The sequence below is a fragment of the Mobula birostris genome, chromosome 6, assembly GCF_030028105.1.
Source record: "Mobula birostris isolate sMobBir1 chromosome 6, sMobBir1.hap1, whole genome shotgun sequence".
Lineage (NCBI taxonomy): Eukaryota > Metazoa > Chordata > Chondrichthyes > Myliobatiformes > Myliobatidae > Mobula > Mobula birostris.
Genome location: NC_092375.1, coordinates 65,667,590 through 65,691,036, shown reverse-complemented (window position 1 = coordinate 65,691,036; position 23,447 = coordinate 65,667,590). Strand labels below are relative to the sequence as shown.

The window sequence follows — 23,447 nt, the reverse complement described above, 5'->3', positions numbered from 1 at the left end:
AGGATGCCAATGTACAATTTCTTAAATTATGGACCAAATCTGTACACAATACTCCAAGCCTCACCAATTACTGTGTACAATAGTAACAATGCCTACCTGTTTCTGAACTCCAAAGCACTTGCAATGGCCAATATGTCATTTGCTTTCTTAATCATTGCTCCTTACCTTTTGCAATCCATGCCCGAGATCACTGTACTTTGTACTCACTCTGTACTTGGCTCATTTGTATTCTTTCTCTATTTAGATCATAGACTTCCTGAGGATTGCTCTGACTGAAATGCACCTCCTCACACTTTCCTACATTAAACTTCATTTTCCAAGTACTCACTTACTCATTCAACCAATCAGTATCCTATTGACGTGCCCAAATGTCTTCATTGTAAGATGCCCTCTCATAAATTTTCTTGTCATTGGCAAATGTGAATACCTTGTACTCTATCCTCCTGTGGTTATTAATAGTGATTGTAAGTATTTGAGAGTATTGAAGAATTGAACTTTGGAACATTCCACTAATTAGCATCCTTCCTGTTTGCCAAAGAATGGTCTATTATAATTCTGTCTTCTACATGGTACCCAGTCTTCCAACTGTGCTGACATATTTCTCATAGAACATCGAACACAGAATAGTACAGCACAGTACAGACCCTTTGACCCACGATGTAGAGCTGAAAAATATGAATTAACTCCATAATCATTCTCAACCTTTCCTCCTACACAGCTCATAACCCTCCATTTTTCTTACATTCATGTGCCAATGTAAGACTGTCTTAAATGTTCCTATTGCATCAGCCTCAGCCACTACCCCCAAACACTGCATTCCTCATACCCACCTCTGAATAAAACCTACCTCTGACATCCCCCCCCCCCCGTCACTTCCTATAAAATTAAGCCCCCTCATATCAGCCATTTCAACCCTGGGAAAAAGTCTCTGGCTGTCCACTCTACCTATGCCTTATGAGGCCCTCCAGGATTGTTTTGAGGTGACAGACTGGCAGGCACTTTGTGAGCCACATGGAGAGGATATTGATGGGCTCACAGAGTGCATCACTAATTACATCAACTTCTGTGTGGTCTGCAATTTTCCGACAAGAACTGTCCTTTGTTATTCAAATAACAAGCCATGGGTGACAAAGGACATTAAGGACATCCTGAACACTAAAAAGAGGCCGTTTAGAGAGGGAAATAGGGAGGAGCTGAGGGCGATACAGAGTGACCTGAAAGCCAGGATCAGGGAGGCTAAAGACAGGTACAGGAGGAAGCTTGAGTGGAATCTCCAGCAGAACAACATGAGAGAGGTCTGGAGGGGGATGAGGACCATCACTGAGTTCGGCAAACTAACAACAGAGGAGTGGAAGGCAGTGTGGACAGGGCCAATGAACTTAACCTGTTCTTTAACAGATTTGACAGTGTGGCCCCTGCCCATCCCACACATGAGCCATCTGTTTTCGGCCCCCAACCAACACATATTCCACTCTCCCCTCCTACCCCTCCTTACAGCCCCCCACCCTGCTCTCATGACTATACCCCTCCCCCACACGAAACCACCATGGTGGGCTTCACAGCTGAACAGGTGAGAAGACAGCTGAAACGTCTCAACCCAAGCAAGGCTGCAGGACCGGATGGTGTCAGTACCAGGGTGCTCAAAGCCTGTGCCCCTCACCATGTATTCAACCTGAGCCTGAGGCTCCGGAGGGTTCCTGTACTGTGGAAGACGTCCTGCCTCGTCTCCGTGCCGAAGATGCCGCGCCCTAGCGGCCTCAATGACTACAGACCCGTGGCATTGACCTCCCACATCATGAAGACCCTGGAGAGACTTGTTCTGGAGCTGCTCCGGCCTATGGTCAGGCCACATGTAGATCCCCTCCAGTTCGCCTACCAGCCCCGACTAGGAGTTGAGGATGCCATCGTCTTCCTGCTGAACCGTGTCTACGTCCACCTGGGCAAGCCAGCGAGCACTGTGAGGGTCATGTTTTTTGACTTCTCCAGTGCGTTCAACACCATCCGCCCTTCTCTGCTGGGGGAGAAGCAGACAGCAATGCAGGTGGATGCTTCCCTGGTATCATGGATTCTTGATTACCTGACTGGCAGACCACAGTACATGTGCTTGCAACACTATGTGTCCGATAGAGTGATCAGCAGCACTGGGGCTCCACAGGGAACTGTCTTGATTCCCTTTCTCTTCACCATTTACACCTCAGACTTCAACTACTGCACAGAGTCTTGTCATCTTCAGAAGTTTTCTGATGACTCTGCCATAGTTGGATGCATCAGCAGGGGAGATGAGGCTGAGTACAGGGCTACGGTAGGAAACTTTGTCACATGGTGTGAGCAGAATTATCTGCAGCTTAATGTGAAGAAGACTAAGGAGCTGGTGGTGGACCTGAGGAGAGCTAAGGTACCAGTGACCCCTGTTTCCATCCAGGGGGTCAGTGGGACATGGTGGAGGATTACAAATACCTGGGGATACGAATTGACAATAAACTGGACTGGTCAAAGAACACAGGCTGTCTACAAGAAGGGTCAGAGCCGTCTCTATTTCCTGAGGAGACTGAGGTCCTTTAACATCTGCCGGACGATGCTGAGGATGTTCTACGAGTCTGTGGTGGCCAGTGCGATCATGTTTGCTGTTGTGTGCTGGGGCAGCAGGCTGAGGGTAGCAGACACCAACAGAATCAACAAACTCATTCGTAAGGCCAGTGACGTTGTGGGGATGGAACTGGACTCTCGCACGGTGGTGTCTGAAAAGAGGATGCTGTCTAAGTTGCATGCCATCTTGGTCAATGTCTCCCATCCACTACATAATGTACTGGGTGGACACAGGAGTACATTCAGCCAGAGACTCATTCCACCGAGATGCAGCACTCAGCGTCATTGGAAGTTATTCCTGCCCGTGGCCATCAAACTTCACAACTCCTCCCTTGGAGGGTCAGACATCCTGAGCTAATAGGCTGGTCCTGGACTAATTTCATAATTTACTGGCATAATTTACATATTACTATTTAACTATTTATGGTTCTATTACTATTTATTATTTATGGAGCAACTATAACAAAAACCAATTTCCCCCGGGATTAATAAAGTATGACTATGACTATGCCTCTTATGTTGTACGCCTGCATCAAGTCACCTCTCATCTCCCTTCGCTCTGAAGAGAAAAGCTCTAAAGTGCTCAACCTATTCTCATTAAGACATGCAATCTAGTCCAGCCAGCATCTTGGTAAATCTCCTCTGCATAATCTCCAAAGCTCCACATAACTTCCTTTAATGTGGCGACCAGAACACAATACTCCAAGTCTGGTCTAACTAGAGTTTTATAGAACCGTAACATTACCTAGCAGTCTTTGAACTCCAATCCCACAACTCATGAAGACCATCACTCCATACACCACCTTAACTATCAACTTCTGCAGCAACTTTGAGGGATCTATAGAACTGGGCTCCAAGATTCTTCTGTTCCTCCACACTGCTAAGAATCCTGCCATTAACCTTGTACTCTGCCTTCAGGTTAGAGTTTCCAAAGTTTCTCACTTTGAGCTTTTCGAAACTGAACTCCATCTGAATCTTCTCTGCACAATTCTACATCATTTCTATTTCCCATTGTTACCTATGACAGGGGTCCCAAACCCTTTTTTGCACCACAGACCGGTTTATTATTGACAATATTCTTGCGGACCAGCCGACCGGGGGGGGGGGGGGGGGGGCGGGTGCAGGAGTTGGATTGCCAACAGACAAGAGTAGCAGCCAAGTATGTTGTGTTTACCCCCGAGAAAGACTACAATGACCATGCAGCCTTGCGTGGGCACCTGTGTGCGCATGCGTGTACGTGCCGATTTTTTTTCTACAAATCGTTTTTGGCGATTCTGTTGGGGGGGGGGTGTTAATCACAACCGGAACATAGGTGATAAGTGGCTAATACACTCAATTTCGTTTCTAAAAGGGCTTATCTAACAAATTTTATATTACACAGTGCATAATTTCCTTGCGTGAATATGGTGATAAGTCAATTATCAGGGAAGGACAGGGGAGCTTGAAGTGAGTGTTGAACAAACTTCCAGTAGAAGTGGTAGAGGTAGGTTTGATAGTATCATTTAAAGAAAAATTGGATAGGTATATGGACAGGAAAGGAATGGAGGGTTATGGGCTCAGTGCAGGTTGGCGGGACTAGGTGAGAGTAGCGTTCGGCATGGACTAGAAAGGCAGAGATGGCCTGTTTCCGTGCTGTAATTGTTATATGGTTATATAAGTCACTTATAAGTCAATAGCATCATAACATTTTAAGTAACGTTTGGATATTAAACACACAGCACATACTTTCCCCGTATGAACATATAAAATTATTGCAACACACCAATATTGCTGAATCAGTGGGAGCCCTGGGCTTGTTTCCCTGCAACAAGATGGTCCCATCGAGGGGTGATGGGAGACAGCGATACTCAAAGGGGGTTCCTTATGTCCAGTCTATTCCGCAATTTAGTTTTCGTTACATTCATTGCAGAAAACTCCGCTTCACAGAGATATGTTGGAAATGGAAGCAACGTTTTCAGTGCTTTCATGGCTATCTCAGGATATTCAGCCTTGACCTTGATCCGGAATGCCGGCAGAGATGTTATGTCAAACATACTTTTCAGCCCGCCATCATTTGCAAGCTCAAGGAGTTGATCTCCTTCCCGCGCTGACATGGATGACGCGTGCGTAATGACCTCGCGTGCGTTCAAGCTCAGCAGTAGGCGTGACAGGGAATGAGGAAAGGTGCAGCTGACTCATATTGCCAAATCACATCGTTTCCACATGGCCCAGTAGCACATGCTTTGCGGCCCGGTACTGGTCCGCGGCCAGGTGGTTGGGGACCGCTGACCTACGACAACCCTCTCTATTATCCACAACACCACCAACCTTCATGTCATCTGCAAACTTACTAAGTCACCCCTCCACTTTCTCATCCAAATCAATTGTAAAAATCAGAGTAGAAGTCCAGAAGAGATCCCTGCAGAACCCCACTAGTCACCTATCTCCATCCGCCTTCTTCCTTCTGTGGGCAAACCAATTCTGAATCCATGCAGCCAAGTTTCCATGGGTCACGGGCATCCTGACTTTCTAAATGAATCAAGTGGGAAGCTTTGTGAAGCTCTAATCCATATACACAACATTTATTGCTTTACTTTCACCAATTTGTTTTGTCACCTCCTTGAAAAACTCGATTAGGCTCAGAAGGCATGACCTGCCTCTCAAAAAGCCATGTCAACTATCCCTAACATGCATATGCTTCTCCAAATGCTTGAAATACCATCTCTAAGAATCATCTCCAATAGGTTGCTCACCACTGACATAAGGCTTACTGGTCTATAATTCTCAGGATTATCCCTAAAATCTTAAATTTTTTTCTTGTGCATGCTCATCTGCAATCTTGACTTTGTCTGCTTTCAGTCCCATTAGAATTTTCAATAACTTGTTGCCCATGGTGATTGTTCTTCCATACTTTTTGAGACTAGCACACAGAATATTCTGGAATATTTTACACTGCTGGCCACTGTGAAGATAGACACAAGGTATTAATTTATCTGTTTTGTCATTTCCTTATTTCCTACTATTCATTCTGCTGAAGTCCCACTATTACCTAAGCTACATTCTTTTTTTCTATGCATTCATTGAAGCCCTTGAATTTTATTTGATTTTACTTGCCAGCTGTGACTATAATCAATTTTCTCCCTCCATATTAACTTTTTATTCTCTCCTTCCTCGAGCCTGTAAAATACCCAGTCATCTGATCTGCTACATTGGTATGCTTTTGTCTTTAAAATAGTCTTTTCCTTGACCTTTTTTGTTCTCCATATACAGTCAATCTTCCCCCTGAGACCTTTCTTTCTAACTGGGATAAATTTCTGCTGAGTATTATATATTAGCTACTTAAACCTCTTCCACTAACCTGTGCATTATGCACTATACAGGACAAACCAAGACTAAAACTGACAAAACTACATAATTAGTCATAGTCATAGCCATAGTTTATCGATCCCGGGGGAAATTGGTTTTCGTTACAGTTGCACCATAAATAATAAATAGTAATAAAACCATAAATAGTTAAATAGTAATATGTAAATTATGCCAGTAAATTATGAAATTAGTCCAGGACCAGCCTATTGGCTCAGGGTGTCTGACCCCCCAAGGGAGGAGTTGTAAAGTTTGATGGCCACAGGCAGGAATGACTTCCTATGACGCTCTGTGTTGCATCTCGGTGGAATGAGTCTCTGGCTGAATGTACTCCTGTGCCCACCCAGTACATTATGTAGTGGATGGGAGACATTGTCCAAGATGGCATGCAACTTGGACAGCATCCTCTTTTCAGACACCACAGTGAGAGAGTCCAGTTCCATCCCCACAACATCACTGGCGTTACAAATGAGTTTGTTGATTCTGTTGGTGTCTGCTACGCTCAGCCTGCTGCCCCAGCACACAACAGCAAACATGATAGCTCTAGCCACCACAGACTCATAGAACATCCTCAGCATCGTCTGGCAGATGTTAAAGGACCTCAGTCTCCTCAGGAAATAGAGACGGCTCTGACTCTTCTTGCAGACAGCCTCAGTGTTCTTTGACCAGTCCAGTTTATTGTCAATTCGTATCCCCAGTTATTTGTAATCCTCCACCATGTCCACACTGACCCCCTGGATGGAAACAGGGGTCACCGGTACCTTAGCTCTCCTCAGGTCTACCACCAGCTCCTTAGTCTTTTTCACATTAAGCTGCAGATAATTCTGCTCACACCATGTGACAAAGTTTCCTACCGCAGCCCTGTACTCAGCCTCATCTCCCTTGCTGGTGCATCCAACTATGGCAGAGTCATCAGAAAACTTCTGAAGATGACAAGACTCTGTGCAGTAGTTGAAGTCTGAGGTGTAAATGGTGAAGAGACAGGGAGACAAGACAGTCCAATCCAGATAATTCTACTTTCAAACCTTAGTATTTGCCGTTTTTAAGTTGAGCACTTTGACCATGGGTGGTTTCCTTCAAATTACACCCAGAATGCTATCATGTTGTGATCACCATTCCCTTGGGGACCCTAAACAACAGCATCTTGTTAATCTTACCTCATTACACATGATCCAATCTAATCTAGCCTGTTCCCTGGTGGGTCTGTTAAATATTGTTTAAAGAAATAATTTTAGAGGTATGTACTCCACAAATTCCTCTTACACAGCACCTTTGACAGTTTGAATATGATAAATAATAATTACATTTTTCATTCTTTAATGCTTTTGATATTTCCTCAGTTTTGCTCTGTCCTCTCAAGATGCAACATCTTTAAGACCAAAGGCCTACTCTTGTCTTCTTAACCTTGCTATTCATTATTTCCACTCAACCCTATTCCACATCACAATCCCTCTTACTATCTCTTCTTTCAGTTAGTCCTGACGAAGGGTCTCAGGCCAAAACATCGACTGTACTTCTTCCTAGATGCTGCCTGGCCTGCTGCGTTCCACCAGCATTTTGTGTGTGTTGCTTGGATTTCCAGCATCTGCAGATTCCTCATGTTTGTGCAATCCACTTATTCAGCATAATACTGATATGTTTTTCTAGTAACAAAATTAGCTCACTTCCTTTCCTATTTTGCCTATTCTTTTGGTATTTTGCAAACCCTTGAATATTGAGTTTGTTACATCTGCATTGTTATAAATGTCGCATGCATTCAAATAAAGAGCTTTATGCTTTGATTCCTTTTACACTTTTTGCTTACTCGGGATTTACTTTCTCTTTTAGTTATCCTTTCCCCCTTGTTACTATGTACAACTATTCTTTTATTTTGTATAATTTTTTTAACTTTCCATTTTTAGAATCGAATCCCCTCTACTTAACTGGTGGTTAACTGCTGCTAGTTAACCTTGACTACTGCTGTTCAATATTTTGCAGTTTTGATATCCTTAGTCATAACTTTCTTTATCTCAAAACAGTACAGGACTTAATTTTCACATTTATATTGACATTTTAGTTGTTTTCTGTGAATGACCCACCACTTAAAAATATTTTGGGTATATTTCCCTTCTGAAATTACTTTAATTGTACTCCCACCAAGCGAGGACAGCAGTCCTCAACAAGTGCTCAGTGAAATGATTGAAGTTTGGATACACTTGCTGGAGGAATGTGAAACTTGAGGAATGTGGGAGAAAGAGAACCTTTGTTATTTTAAATTGATTAAAGATATTTCAGCATTCAGGCTGCCTCTATTGTGAGTGATTACAGAGCCCCAATAGAACAAGCATTATTTTAATATTCGTGCAACATCTCTGATTTTATAGTGTTTCATGCTGCAGAATGAACAAGTGATGCAGAGTGGAATATTAGCTGAACAATGGTGTTTCAGTTTAATGCTTTTAAAATTGCACGATGGTAAAGTTTAAGGCAAACAACAGGAATTCTGCAGATGCGGGAAATTCAAGCAACACACATCAAAGTTGCTGGTGAACACAGCAGGCCAAGCAGCATCTGTAGGAAGAGGTGCAGTCGACGTTTCAGGCCGAGACCCTTCGTCAGGACTAACTGAAGGAAGAGTGAGTAAGGGATTTGAAAGTTGGAGGGGGAGGGGGAGATCCAAAATGATAGGAGAAGACAGGAGGGGGAGGGATAGAGCCAAGAGCTGGACAGGTGATAGGCAAAAGGGGATACGAGAGGATCATGGGACAGGATGTCCGGGAAGAAAGACGGGGGGGGGGGGGGACCCAGAGGATGGGCAAGAGGTATATTCAGAGGGACAGAGGGAGAAAAAGGAGAGTGAGAGAAAGAATGTGTGCATAAAAATGAGGAACAGATGGGGTACGAGGGGGAGGTGGGGCCTTAGCGGAAGTTAGAGAAGTCGATGTTCATGCCATCAGGTTGGAGGCTACCCAGACGGAATATAAGGTGTTGTTCCTCCAACCTGAGTGTGGCTTCATCTTTACAGTAGAGGAGGCCGTGGATAGACATGTCAGAATGGGAATGGGATGTGGAATTAAAATGTGTGGCCACTGGGAGATCCTGCTTTCTCTGGCGGACAGAGCGTAGATGTTCAGCAAAGCGGTCTCCCAGTCTGCGTCGGGTCTCGCCAATATATAAAAGGCCACATCGGGAGCACCGGACGCAGTATATCACCCCAGTCAATTCACAGGTGAAGTGTTGCCTCACCTGGAAGGACTGTTTGGGGCCCTGAATGGTGGTAAGGGAGGAAGTGTAAGGGCATGTGTAGCACTTGTTCCGCTTACAAGGATAGGTGCCAGGAGGGAGATCAGTGGGGAGGGATGGGGGGGTTTAAGGCAATTGTTTTTGTGGACGTTTCCGAAATTGGATTAGAAATGGTTGCTGCTGACATTTGCAGACAACGCTAAAATATTTATGTGAGATTCCTTTGACCAGTGGCAACCTCTTTATCTTAAATGGACCGTAGTCAACGCCAAAGCGGCGAACAAAGAAAAGTCAGCAAGATGTGTTCAATGAATGAACTTGAATTCAATTGCATGATATGTTTGTTGTCTGTTATTCTTGGCAGTAATATAAGTAGTTTCTAGGTTATCAGTTTAATGAGAAAAATGATACAGCTTTAAATCTGTCCACTGTATTGATATTGCTATTCACTCCAGATTGCAAACAAAAATAGCAGCATTGGTACATTGAATGGATTCTGAATCCATTGCCAGGAGCAGTTGATTTCAAATAAATAATTGAATGCAGTGTTGTTCAGTGATGTTCCCTGTAGTCTGACTAAATGAAAGTGACAGAAACAAATGGCAGCACACACATGAACCACAGGCAAATCAATACTGGTCACAAAAGATCATTTCACAATCAGCTTTATCTTGAAAATACATTGGTCCATTATTTTGAAATGTTAACAGAGGAGAAAGAGTGATTAAGAAGCTGGTCTAGCCACTGTGATCAAATGGCCACATTCAATTCAGCAAATTCCTTTGTTTCTATGTATAATACAATAAACCTCTGTTCATCCAGCACCAAAGGTTATGGACTGACAGATATATTATTGAATATAACACCAAATAATATCTCAACAAGCTTTTAGTTCTCACTGTCTAAATACAGAGTAGAATCATTTCCCCTGTGGACCCGTTGAGCATAAATGGAATTCAGAAGTTGGACTCCTGATCGAAGGATCTCAGCCTGAAATGTCAGCTCTTTATCCCTCTCCATCGAAACCACCCGACCTGCAGAGGTCCTCCAGCATTTTGTGTGTGTTACTCCAGCAAGTTTAAAGGGACTGTAGGAAACAGGGCTTCATTGAATTCAGAGAATGCAGAAAATCGGGGCCCTAGTAAATTTAAAGAAAACATGAGAAATAACACCTAATGAACCTCACTCTGAACTGTCAGGATCTGTGAACAGTTGGATAGCAGATGATTAGAGTTTCACTCTATTATGTTCCAATGATAGCAATGTTAGCAGCTAAGAGTGGAGAGTTTATAGACTGTATAATCAAATAGAATTACAGTTTTATATTTGGTATTAATGATGAATGATAAAGTAATGTGGAATCTCTTCAAAAGCATTAAAGCTTTAAATGAAAGTAGTCATTAAAGCTGGTGACACTAAAAACTGTGGCTGTAAATACAATTCAATGCACCTGACTTGAATAAAAACGTCAAAAGATTCCGTTTAAATTGTCATTTATTTCCTGCTTGTATATGGTGCACATTTTGATACTCAAGGGTGAAAATTTGAATTAATCATACAACTGGAGTAGTGCAGTAGTCTGGGACATCTTGGATCGGGTCCTTAGAATTCTTAAGTGGGAAGATGAGTCGCCAAGGTTGTGGTCCATGTAGGTATCAATGACATAGGTTGGAAGAGGGACGAGGTTCTGCAAAATGAGTTCAGGGAGTTGGGTGCTAAGTTAAAGGGTTGGATCTTCAGGGTTGTGATCTCAGGATTGCTATCCGTGCTACGTACTAGTGAGAAAGATCATACAGTTTAACACATGGCTAAGGGGTTGGTGTAGAAGGGGGGGGCATCAGATTATTTGGATTATTGGGCTTTCTTCCAGGGAACGTGGGACCTGTACAGAAGAGACGGTTTGCACCCAAACTGGAAGAGGACTAATATCCTAGCAGCAAAGATTGCTAGTACTGCATGTGGGTGGTTAAACTAGAGTTGCAGAGGGGTGAAAACCAGAGTGCCAGAACAGATTGTGGAGAAGTTAGGGAGACGGGTTTTGTTAAGATCTCAGACAAATTCAGGAATCAAAGGGTTAAACATGGTGGAACTAAAGTTCTGAGTTGTTTTTTTTCAATGCAAGAAGCATTGTAGGAAAGGCAGATGAGCTCAGATAATGAGTCAACACATGGAATTATGATGTTGTAGCTATTAATGTGTCTTGGTTGCAGGAGGGGCAGGACTGGCAGCTCAATATTCTGGGATCCATTGTTTTAAACGTGGTAGAGTGGGAGGAATTAAAGGGAGAGTGATGGTGTTACTAGTCATGGAAAATGTCACAGCAGTGCTCTGTTATGACAGATTGGTGAACTCATTTAGTGAGGCTTTATGGTTGGAACTGAGGAATGAAAGGTAAGACCCCATTAATGGGATTATATTGCAGACTATCCAACAGTCCATGGGATTCAGAGGAACAAATTTGTAGAGAGGTTGCAGACTGTTGCGAAATACATAAGATTGTGATAGTAAGTGATTTTAACTTTCCACATACAGGTATTGAATATGACTCCTATACAGAAAAAGGCCTGGGTAAGAAAGAGTTTGTCAAATGTGTTCAGGACAATTTCTTTAAGCAGTAAATAGAGAAAGTGTGATACTAGATCTGCAATTAGGGAATGAGTTATGGCGGGTGACAGAAGTTTGTGTTGGGGAACACCTTGCATCTAGTGATCATAATGCTATTAGTTTCAATGTAATTATGGAAAAGGATAATTCTGATCTTTGGATTGAAATTCTAAATTGAAGAAAAGCTGATTTTGATGGCATCAGAAAGGATCTGGCAAGTGTGCTTTCTGGCAAAAGTGTTCTTGGTAAGTGGCAGCGCTTCAAAATTGTAATTTGAGCATACAATGCTTGTATGTGCATGTCAGAATAAAAGGTAAAGATAACAGGCTTAGGGAACCTTGGTTTTCAAGAGATATTGAGGCACTGACTAAAAAAGAAAGAGGTACATTGCAGCTATAAGTAGATAGGAACAAATGAGGTACTTGAGAAGTATAAGAAATGCAAGAGAACACAAGAAAGAAATCAAAAGGGCTAAAAGAAGGTATGAGGTTGCTATAGCAGACAAAGTGAAGGAGAATCTGAAGGACCTACAGATATGTTAAGAGCAAAAGTTTGCAAGGGACAAAATTGGTCCTCTGGAAGATCAGAATGGAAATATATGTGTGGAGCCAAAAGAGATCGGGGAGGTCTTAAATGGATTTTTTGCATCTGTATTTACTCAGGAAATGGACACATAATCTATAGAGGTGAGGACCCTATACAGATTACTGAGGAGGAGGTGTTTGCTGTCTTGAGGCAAATCAGGGTGGACAAATCCCTTGGGCTTAACAAAGGGTTCCCTCGGATCCTCTGGGAGGCAAGTGCAGAAATTGCAGGGATATTAAAATCATCCTTAACAACAGGTGAGGTGCCAGAGAATTGGAGGATAGTTAATGTTGTTCCACTGTTTAAGAAAGAGTCTATGAATTAACCAGGTAATTATAGGCCAGTGAGCCAGATATCAGTAGTAGGGAAGTTATTGTATTCCAGGAGTCCAGATATATGAATATTTGGATAGACAGGAGTGGATGAGGGATAGTCAACATGGCTTTATGCGTGGTAGGTCATATCTAACCGATCTTATAGAGGTCTTTGAGAAAGTTACCAGGAAAGTTGATGAAGGCAAGGCAGTGAATGTTGTCTACATAGATTTGTACAAAGCACTTGACAGGGTCCCACATGGGAGATTGGTCAAGAGGATTCAGTTGCTTGGTATTCAAAATGAGGTAGTAAAATTAGACACTGGTGTTGTGAAAGAAGACAGAATGTGATAGTAGATGGTGCCTCTCTGACTGGTAGCCTGTGACTAGTGGAGTGCCACAGGGATCAACGTTGGGTCTGTTGTTGTTGGTCATCTATATCAATGATCTGGATGATAGTGTGGTTAACTGGATCAGCAAATTCAAGGAGAACACCAAGATTGTGGGTGTAGTGGACAGTAAGGAAGACTATCACAGTCTGCAGCGGGATCTAAACCAGCTGGAAAGATGGGCTGAAACATGACAGGTAGAATTTAATGCAGGCAAGTGTGAGGTGTTGCACTTTGGAAGGATCAACGTAGGTAGGTCTTGCATAGTGAGCCGGAGGGAACTGAGGAGAGTGGTGGAACAAAGGGATCTGGGAATTTAGGTCCATAATTTATTGTAAATGGCACCACAGATACATAGGATCATAAAGAGAGCTATTGGCACATTGGCCTTCATAGATCAAAGTATTGAGTACAGGAATTGGAATGTTAAGTTCAAGTTGTGTAAGATGTTGGCAAGACCTAATTTGGAGTATTGTATGCAGTTTTGGTCACCTGCGTACAGGAAAGATGTAATTAAGATTGAAAGAGTACGGAGAAAATTTACAAGGATGTTGCAAGGACTGGGAGATCTGAGTTACAAGGAAAAATTGAATAAGTTGCTGCTTAATTCTCTTGAACATAGAGGTATTCAAAATTATGAGTAGTATAAATGCAAGCAGGCTCTTTCCACTGAGGGTGGGTGAGACTACAACTGGAAACCATAGGTTAAGGGTGAAAGGGAACATGAGGGGAAACTACTTCACTCAGAAGACAGTGAGATTGTGGAACGAGTTCCAGTTCCATGAACTTGAGATTAAGCTGTAAGATCAATTTGTATAATAAAGCTTTCAATTAATATTTGCTCTTGTAAATATATGAAGAAGTCCTTGGTGTCATTCAAAATATGCTTTGTCAAAGAAGTTTTGACTGGAAAGGGCTTCAGCTAAAATATTACCTCATTTCATAAAAGTGAGAACAAGAATTGTTCAATAGAAAGTGGATTTTTTTCTGCTCTGTTTTTACTTGGCTGAGGAGAGAAGGTGAATGTTTTGTCTGGAAGGAAGTGGAGTCTTATTGATTGCATTGCTGTTTTATTCAATTACAAGCTGTATCTTTGAAGATCTCCAAAATCACTGATCTCTCAAACTTTATTTACAGGGAAAGTGAGAATGTTATTTTAGCAGTTGGGGTCCACCAGTTGACTTTGATTTACTTTATTCTATTTGTGTTCTTTCTTGAACAACTTTTATAATTTATCTTTAATTTTTGTTGTCCATGTGACTGTGTCCCTGATGCTATGTGCATGTGAGCTTTCTCATTGCACCTGTACATTAATGTGCAGATAACAATAAATTTATCTGTAAATTTTATCTGACCCATGGCCACCACTGATGGTAATGAAAATTAGAATCTCTTTTGCCATCTGACAGATTTCACTTTCTCCCCAGTAAGAGTTCATACATGTCTCTCACACCATGTCAATTATAAAGTGAGGATCCAAGCTCAGTGAATTTTGGGGCTCCTGTCTCTTTGAACCTCTAAGCTAAGGCAACCAAACATTGAGGTGATACAATCATTGAACATTTCTCAAGGCCAAGTTATTTGATTTTCTTTTAAATCACCATTTTTAATTGCCTACCTTGAATGAACATTTCAGTGTTTATTAAAAAATTCAACGTAAATCATCCAGGAAATTTTTGCTGTACCTGTTCAAGCTCCTAATTTCCATTTTGCCAGGCTGAAGGGCAGACTTGTAGTCTTTGCTGATAATTTTGGGAATGCAAATTTGGAATAGCTGGCCTACCTTCTTCCCTGATACACTGTAATATTTGTAAAGGCACATTTTAACATTCTCCTAGTGCAGAAAAAAGATCAAAAATGTGCCTTTTTCTTGTAGTGGTTTGAGCTTCCAAGCATCTTTGACCTTTTCATATATATATATATATGTAAAAAAACGAAGCTCTGGTGGAGTGCATCTGTGAACAAGATGGCATTCTTCAGATGATTTTTCCTGACATGCAATTAAATTTAATGTCAGTCAAACCCACAATCTGACAACTGCTGAAGAAACCTTATGGTACCCCTCCCTTGCCTACTTTAATTTGCAGTGGACCAATCATTGAATTGTATATGCAGAAGTCTTCTCTGGGCATTTTTAGGAAATGACAAAAGTATAGAATTCCTTATTTTCTGCGGTGAAATACATTTACTGGAAGTTGAAAGATTGCAGTTATCTGAATATAACAGCTAATCAGAAAAAGCTTTCTATTTCTCTGCAAAGAACTGAAGTCAACATATTTTCCCTCATATAACCCATACCAGACGTGGCTCAAAGATTGGTGTTGGAAGAGTGGCTTTGAATTTGCGGGACATTGGCATCAGTAATGGGGAAGAAGAGAATTGTTGCGCTGAGATGGACTCCACTTGAACCAGGGTACTTGCAAAGCCAAAGCTCTGGATCGGGCTTTAAACTATATAGTAGACAGATGAGTTCAATAGCTTGGAAAGGTATAGACAAAGTAAAAAGAAAGGAGAGTTTACTAAATTCTCTAGACTAATGAATAAGACAAAAAAAATTGAAAAGGGATAAGAATTTAACTTCAGTCAACAAGACAAAATTGAAAAGAAGGTTAATGAATACAGGACTGAAGATGCTTTACACACAGAATGTAAAAAAGAGGTGAGAGTGGATATTGGACCACTGGAAAATGACGCTGGAGAGGCAGATGAACAGAATCAATATTTTACATCAGTCTTCACTGTGGAAAACACTACTAGTATGGTGGGAGTTCCAGGTGTCAGGGTCATGAAGAGTGTGTAGTTGCCGTAACTAGAGAGAAGGTTCTTGGGAAACTGAAAGGTCGGAAGGTAAGATAAGTCACCTGGACCAGATGGTGTACACCCCAAGGTTCTGAAAAAGGTGGCTGAAGAGATGATGGAGGCATTACTAATTATCTTTCAAGAATCACTAGATCCTGAGATTGTTCTGGAGGCTAGAAAATTGCAAATGCCATTCCACTCTTCAAGAAGAGAGAGAGGCAGAAGGAAGGAAACTATAGGCCAGTCAGTCTGACCTCAGTAGTTGGCAAGATGGTGGAGTTAATTATTAAGGATGAGGTCTCAGGTACTTGGAGGCACATGATAAATTAGGCTTTAGACAGCATGGTTTCCTCAAAGGAAGCTTTTGCCTGACAAATCTGTTGGAATTCTTTGAAGAAATAACAAGCAGGATAGACAAAAGAGAGTTGGTTGATGTTGTGTACTTGGATTTTCAGAAGACCTTTGTCAAGGTACCACACATAAGGCTGCTTAACATGCTATGAACCAATAGTATTACAGAAAAGATTCTAGCATCGATAAAGCAGTGGCTTATTGGGAGGATGCAAAGTGTGGGTATGAAGGGACGCTTTTCTGCTTGGCAGCCAGTGGCTAGTGGTGTTCCACAGGGGTCTGTGTTGGGATAGATTCTTTTTATGTTATGTCAGTGATCTGACTGGTGGAATTGATGGCTTTATGTTGCAAAGTTTGCTGATGATATGGAGATAGGTGGAGGGACAGGTAGTTTTGAGGAAATGGAGAGGCTACAGAAGGACTTAGACGGATTAGAAGAATGGGCAAAGAAATGGCAGATGGAATACAGTGTCAGGAAGTGCTGACTATTTTCTAAATGGAGAGAAAATACAAAAAACTAAGGTGAAAAGGGACAAGGCAGTCCTTGTGCAGGATTTTCTGAAGATTAATTTGCAGGTTGAGTCGGTAGTGAGGAAGGCAAATGTGAGTTAGCATTCATTTCAAAAGGACTAGAATATAAAAGCAAGAATGTAATATTGAGAATTTAAAAAGCACTAGTGAGGCATTCCTTGGAGAATTGTGAGCAGTTTTGCCCCCCTTATCTTAGTAAGGATGTGCTGAAGCTGGAGAGGGTTCAAAGGAGGTTCACGAAAATGATTTTAGGAATGAATGGCTTGTCATATGAGGAGTGTTTGATGGCTCTGGACCTATATTCACTGGAATTCAGAAGAATGGGGTGATCTCATTGAAATCTATCAAATGTTGAAAGGCCTTAATAGAGTGGATGTGGATAGGATGTTTCCAATGGTGGGAGAATCTAAGACCAGAGGACGCAGCCTAAGAATATAGGGGCGTCCTTTTAGAATGGAGATGAGAAGGAATTCCTTTAGCCAGAGAGTGGAGAATCTGTGAAGTTCTTTGCCGCAGGCAGCTGTGGACGTCAAGTCTTTATGTATATTTAAAGCAGAGGTTGATAGATTCTTAATTGGTCAGGGCATGAAGGGATATGGGGAAAAGACAGGAGATTGGGACTAAGAGGAAAAATGGATCAGCATGATAAAATGGCGGAGCAGACTCAATGGGCCAAATGACCTAATTCTGCTCCTATATCTTATGGGTCTATATTTGAATGTTTGCAGTATAGGCGTGCAAGTAGCTAATCATGTGGCACAGTTAGAATTTAGCAAGTTTAGCAATTTACATTGTGGGCATCATAAAACATGACTGAAAGAAGATCACAGCAAGGAACTTTACATACAAGGATACACATCGTTTTGAAAGGACAGGCAAGTAGGCAGAGGGGGTGAGGTGGCTTTGTTGGGGGGAAAAAGAAATCAAATCTTTAGAAAGAAGTGACATGGGTTAGGAGATGTAGAATCATTGTGGGTAGAGTTGAGAAACTGCAAAGGTAAGAAGTCCCTGATGGGAATTATATACATGCCTCTGAACAGTGGCCAGGTTGTGGGGTAGAAATTACTGCAGGAGATAGAAAAGGAAATGTACAATGGTAAGGGGGGGATTTCAATATGCAGGTAGAAAATAATTTTGATGTTGGATCCCAAGAGAAGTAATTTGTAGAACGCCTGTAAGAGGCTTTTTAGAGCATCTTGTGGTTGAGTCCACTTGGGGATCTGCTATTCTGAATTGGATGTTGTGCAATTTACCAGATTTGCATAGGGAGTTTAAAGTAAAGGAACCCTTTGGAGGCAGACCAGAATTCACTCTGCAGTTTGAGATAGAGAAGTTAAAATCAGTTGTATTACTGTTGAGTAAAAATCACTACAGAGGCATGAGAAAGCAGCTGGCCAAAGTTGATTGGCAAAGGACTGTGGCAGTGATGATGGCAGAACAGCAGTGGCTGGAGTTTCTAGGAATAATTTTGGAAGAGATAGGATCGGATCATACCAAAGAAGAAGAAACATTCTAAATGGAGTATGAGGCAACTGTGGCTGACAAGGGAAGTCAAAGGCAGCATAAAAGCTGAAAGTGCAAACGATATAGCAAAAAAAAAATGGCATACCAGGGGACTGGGAAGCTTTTAAAGAGAAACATAAGACAACTAAAAAAGCAAAATAAAAGCTTATACCACCACCATGTGGGAGCCAATCTCCTGACAGTCAGTTGAATCTCATACACCAAGTCATGGTTTCATGGAGATCTCAGCATAGAAGCAAGCCTTCAGTACAACATGCCCATAATATTGTAATTGTACCCACTCAACCACTTTCTCTGGCAACTCATTTTATATACCCATCACACCTTGGATGAAAAACTTGTCCCTTGGGTCTCTTTGAATCTTTCTATTTTCACCTTAAGCCTTTGCCCTGTCATTTTAGACTCTCCTACCCTTGGAAAAAGACAAAGAATCCACATTATCATTGCCCTTTGTGCTTTTATAAACCTCTGGATGGTCACCCTCGGCCTGCTTTGCACAACAGAAAACAGCCCCAGCCTTTCCGATCTTTCCTTTTAACTTAAGTCCTCCAGTCTTGGTGATGTCCTTGTGAATCTTTGCAGCTCGCTATCTTGCTAAATCACATCCTTCCAATGGTGCGACAACCAGAATCACACACAATAAAATGTGGTTTCACCAAAGTCTTATAGATCTGTGCAGGGTGTCACAAATCCTTTTCTCAGTGCCTCATTCAATGAAGGCAAACATGTCTTCTTCACCACTTTCAAGGAACTAATGACATGTACCCCTTCGACTCTTTGTTCTACAACACTCCACAGGGCTGTGTCATTCACTGAGTTTTCCCCTGCTCTCATTTAATTACACTTCTGACCTGTATGAGTTAAATTCCATCTGTCACGTCTTGACCCACTTTCCCAGTTGATCTGGATCATGTTCTAGATCACCATCCACCGCACCACCAGTTTTGACGTTATCTGAAAACTGAGTATTCATGCCAGCCATATTCACATCCAGATCATTAGCGTATTTGACAAACATACCACTGTTCTCAAGCTTGCAATCCAAAATCCAGTATTCCACGTTGCCTCCTTGCGGTGCCAATTTTGTATCCAGTCAGCTCACTCACCCTAGCCCCTTAAGATTTCACCCTCAAGAGCAATCTACACGGTTGAGACCTTGTCAAAAGACCTGCTGAAGTTCAAGCACACAACATACACTACTCTTGCCAATCCTCTGAGTCACTTGTTCAAAGAAAATTAAATTTTCAAGACCTGATTTCCCCCGCAAGAAGCCATACTGACTGTCCCTGATCAGTACTTGCTTTCCCAGATTGATCACGTCCCTCAGTATTCTCTCCAGCAACTTCCAGTCTGTGATGAAGCCTCCCTTCACTATTTGGAGGCATGGCTGAGAAGTACTATTTTTAAAGTAAGAACCAGGAAAGGCCACAAAGAATTGGCAAATGTAATTCTTCCTTTCACCTAACACTGTATTCAGCACTTCTCCTTTCCTCTTACTTGGAATAACTGGGCATCAGCTCTTTCCCCATCCTATGTCAGCCATTTTATTTCATGTCAGACCGAAGAGCTGATTGTGGACTTCAGAAAGGATAAGACAAGGGAACACATACCGATCCTCATAGAGGGATCAGAAGTGGAGAGAGTGAGCAGCTTCAATTTCCTGGGTGTCAATATCTGTGAGGATCTGACTGGTCCCAACATATTGTAGCAGCTATAAAGAAAGCTATATTTCATGAGGAGTTTGACGAGATTTGGTTTATCACCTGAAACACTGGAATACTTCTACAGGTGTACCATGAAGTGCATGCCCTCTTTTCACTGTTACCATCAGGAAGGAGGTACAGAAGCCTGAAGGTACACAATGAGCAATTCATGAACAGCTTCTCCCCTCTGGCATCTGATTTCTAATAGGACATTGAACCCATGAACGCTATCTCATTATATTTTTTATTTCTGTTTTTGCACTACTTACTTTAACTATTTAATATACTATAATTCAGTTTGTTTTCTATGCTTATCATGTATTGTATTGTGTTGCTGCTGCAAAGTTAACAACTTTCACAATATGCCGGTGATATTAAACCTGATTCTGATTCCAATGTTACAGATTCACATTTCTGAATTACATTCCAGGCTGTCATACACTTTTCCATAGTTACAATGGGAGTACTTCAACAGAACTGGAGTTGCAAAGAAAGTTTTAGTAGAATTACATGTTCATTGTTGGGTTGCAAATCTGGTTGAGAAGAAACAAGCCTTAAAAACTTGCAGGCCCTTGCTGTCTTCTCAACCTAAGCTAACCATATAGCAACATGAAATGTCTTGCGTAAACAAACATATTCCAGTTATTAACATTTCTAAATGTGTTTGAGCATCTGAGAGTATTTTATGACAATATTGTGAAAATTACTGACTTATAGACAACCAAAACAACAGGAGATCAGATCAGAAAAAAACAGTTAAAGCGGGAAATCACACCTCATTCTTTTTCAATCTTTTCTCACAGTTTATGTGTTCACAGTGCCTTGGATCTGTCAAGGCATGCTGTGATATTAAACCTTTGACAATTTCTAGATTTGTGCCCTCACTGGATGGCCACTCAACCTTTTCCAGTTCACAGTTCTTCCTTCTCGACTGGTCGTAGTCATCCAAATATATGTTTTAATTGCTTGTCAGAATTACCTATTTACAGTGAAATGAATAGAAGAAATTACAATTGAAATTATTTTAAAGGTTTCAAAGTGATATTTTGGATTAGTCTTTAAGTAACAAGAATGATTCTTGTTATTGCTTTAGACAGATCAGGTGCTGTTTAGACAGTTTCTTTTACATTTCAGTTGGTACTACAGTAACTTAATCTAGATCTTGTGTGGAGTGAATATGAACATTGATTATTGCATTGTTTGTTATATTTTTCAATTTTCTCCTTGACTGAGGAATAGTACTTCAATTGCTTGCAGCACTCTATAGATGGGTACCCTTTGAAATTGAGAAAAACAACATCAGACGTTTTGTTGATTTTAACAGAGCTGCTAACCGGAAAATGAATCTTTATTCAAGAGCACCAATCTGATATGTTTATTAATGAACTTAAATAAAGGCCCAGGCCATACAGGGCCCCAACTACACTTTACCACCAATTCCTAAGTGTCCCTGGTATCAGTTGTGCTTTTCAAAGACCTTAATACCACTTTTAAAAGATGAGCAAAGGCACAAAAGAGGAGAAAATTTAAGTAATTAAACACCTCGATGGTATAGATATTACAGAAAGCTCTGTGTGGGTGGAAAAGCTCAGACCCAGATCAATGGGGCACTGGGTTCTGGATGATTTGGCTTGTCATGGGATGGTGGGTGGGCAGAAGTAGACTTCTACCTGATCCCGTGAGAGCACCCCAGCCCACTTGACACAAGGACAATGGGTAAGTTATCAAGTAAACCCATGTGTCCTGGTTTCTCGGTCTTTAAATCAGTGATGTTCAGTCCCTTTGGGCTTGGAGAGCAATTCTTGGGTAGAAGCAGACCACCAACATAAATACGTTGATACATGGAAATGCCAGGAGGTGGCATCAGATAGGGCACTGTGCTCATTTTATGTTATTCATGAAATTCCCCTGTGTGTACAAGGCCCACAGGTATCAATTAGGATGTTGAGGCTTATTTCAGCATTGATTTTAGGACACCACCTAACTTAAGTCACTGCCAGAGAGTTCAAGAAGCCTACTCCCCTTGACAGAAAATGTTTCCTTTCAGCTTCCATCATTACTGCTTGTACCCACTGACCAAGCCCTCCACATTTACCACCCTATACCGGTGATGCCCTCATCTGCAAAAATGGTCTGATCATTTTGCAATTAGCTCTCTCTTGATTCTCCCCACAATAATCCATTTGACAGCTTTCTGCGTGATCTACTCAATCACCTCTGCACAAATTCTTCTGAAAAGTTTCCTTCTGTCTGTGATACCTCACTTCCTTTGTCAGTTCTGGCATGCACACCATTGCAGAAGAGGGACCTCTTCTATTAGTTTGGGCTTCAGGACCCCCTGTGCTCCAAGATGTTGGACGCTCTTCAGTGGCAAAACATATCTCCACCACCATTCTGAACTGTCATTTGTGGATTGTAATGATCTGAAGGAAATGAAGAATGGATCAAGGTCACTTAAGTTTGCACTATATTGAACCTTATCATTGGATATTGTACTTTCCAGTATTGGAAATCATGAACACTCTGTGGATGATGTGAAAATTGCTTAGCGTGAAGGATTGTCTTAGACTACAGCATGATATTAATTCGCCAGTAACTTGGACAGAGCAAGGACAGATGGTGTTTAAATCTGACAGATGCATTAAGCGAGGTTAAATCAGGGTAGGAAAGCCAAAGTAAGTGGTGGGGTCCCTTCGGAATGTTGATGAACAGATGATGTACTCGGTGTACAGCTGCAGATGTCTGAAAGTGGCAGCACAGGTAGATTAGTTGATGAGGAATGCATAAGAGAAGCTTGCCTTCTCACCTCAGCATGGAAATGAATATAAGTAGAGAGATCATGTTACAACTTTAAAAAAAAGGTTTGGCCACACCAGGATATTGTGTGAAATTTGGTGTCCGCACAAAAGGAAGCACTGGAGAGCTGACAGAGAAAATTTATTTATTTATTGAGTTACAGCGCAGAATAGGCCCTGGCCCTTTGAGCCATGCTGCCCAGCAATCCCTCCATTTAACCTTAGACTAATCGTGGGACAATTTACAATGACCAATTAACCTACCGACCAGTGCATCTTTAGAATGTGGGAGGAAACCAAAGCACTCTGAGGAAACCTACGCAGTCACAGGGAGAACATTCAAATTCTTTGCAGGCAGCGGCGGAAATCTCAGGAGATTGCCTGTTTGGACCATCTCAGTTATAAAGAAAGATTAGATAAATTGAGTTCGTTTTTGCTGAAGTTGAGGGAAGATGCCATATAAGTACACAAAGTTATGAGGGAATAGATGGGGTAGGTAGTTAGATTATAGTGCTGTGTCTAAAGTGTGGAGGGAGAGCTACAAGATGAGAAGTAGGAGGTTTAGAGGGAATCTGAAGTGGCACACAGTGATTGAAATCATAAACACACTGCCTAATGAGGTTGTGGAGTATGTTCTCTCACAACATTTAAGAAGCATTTTGACAAGCACTTAAATCATCAATACATCTATGTGAGACTAGT

General features: G+C 41.6%; 1 protein-coding gene across 12 annotated transcripts in view; it reads left to right on the top strand.

Moving 5' to 3' along the window:
• Window positions 1-23,447, top strand: part of dmd (dystrophin) — a 1,961,093-nt gene that overhangs the window by 1,509,042 nt on the left and 428,604 nt on the right. The window lies entirely within an intron of this gene.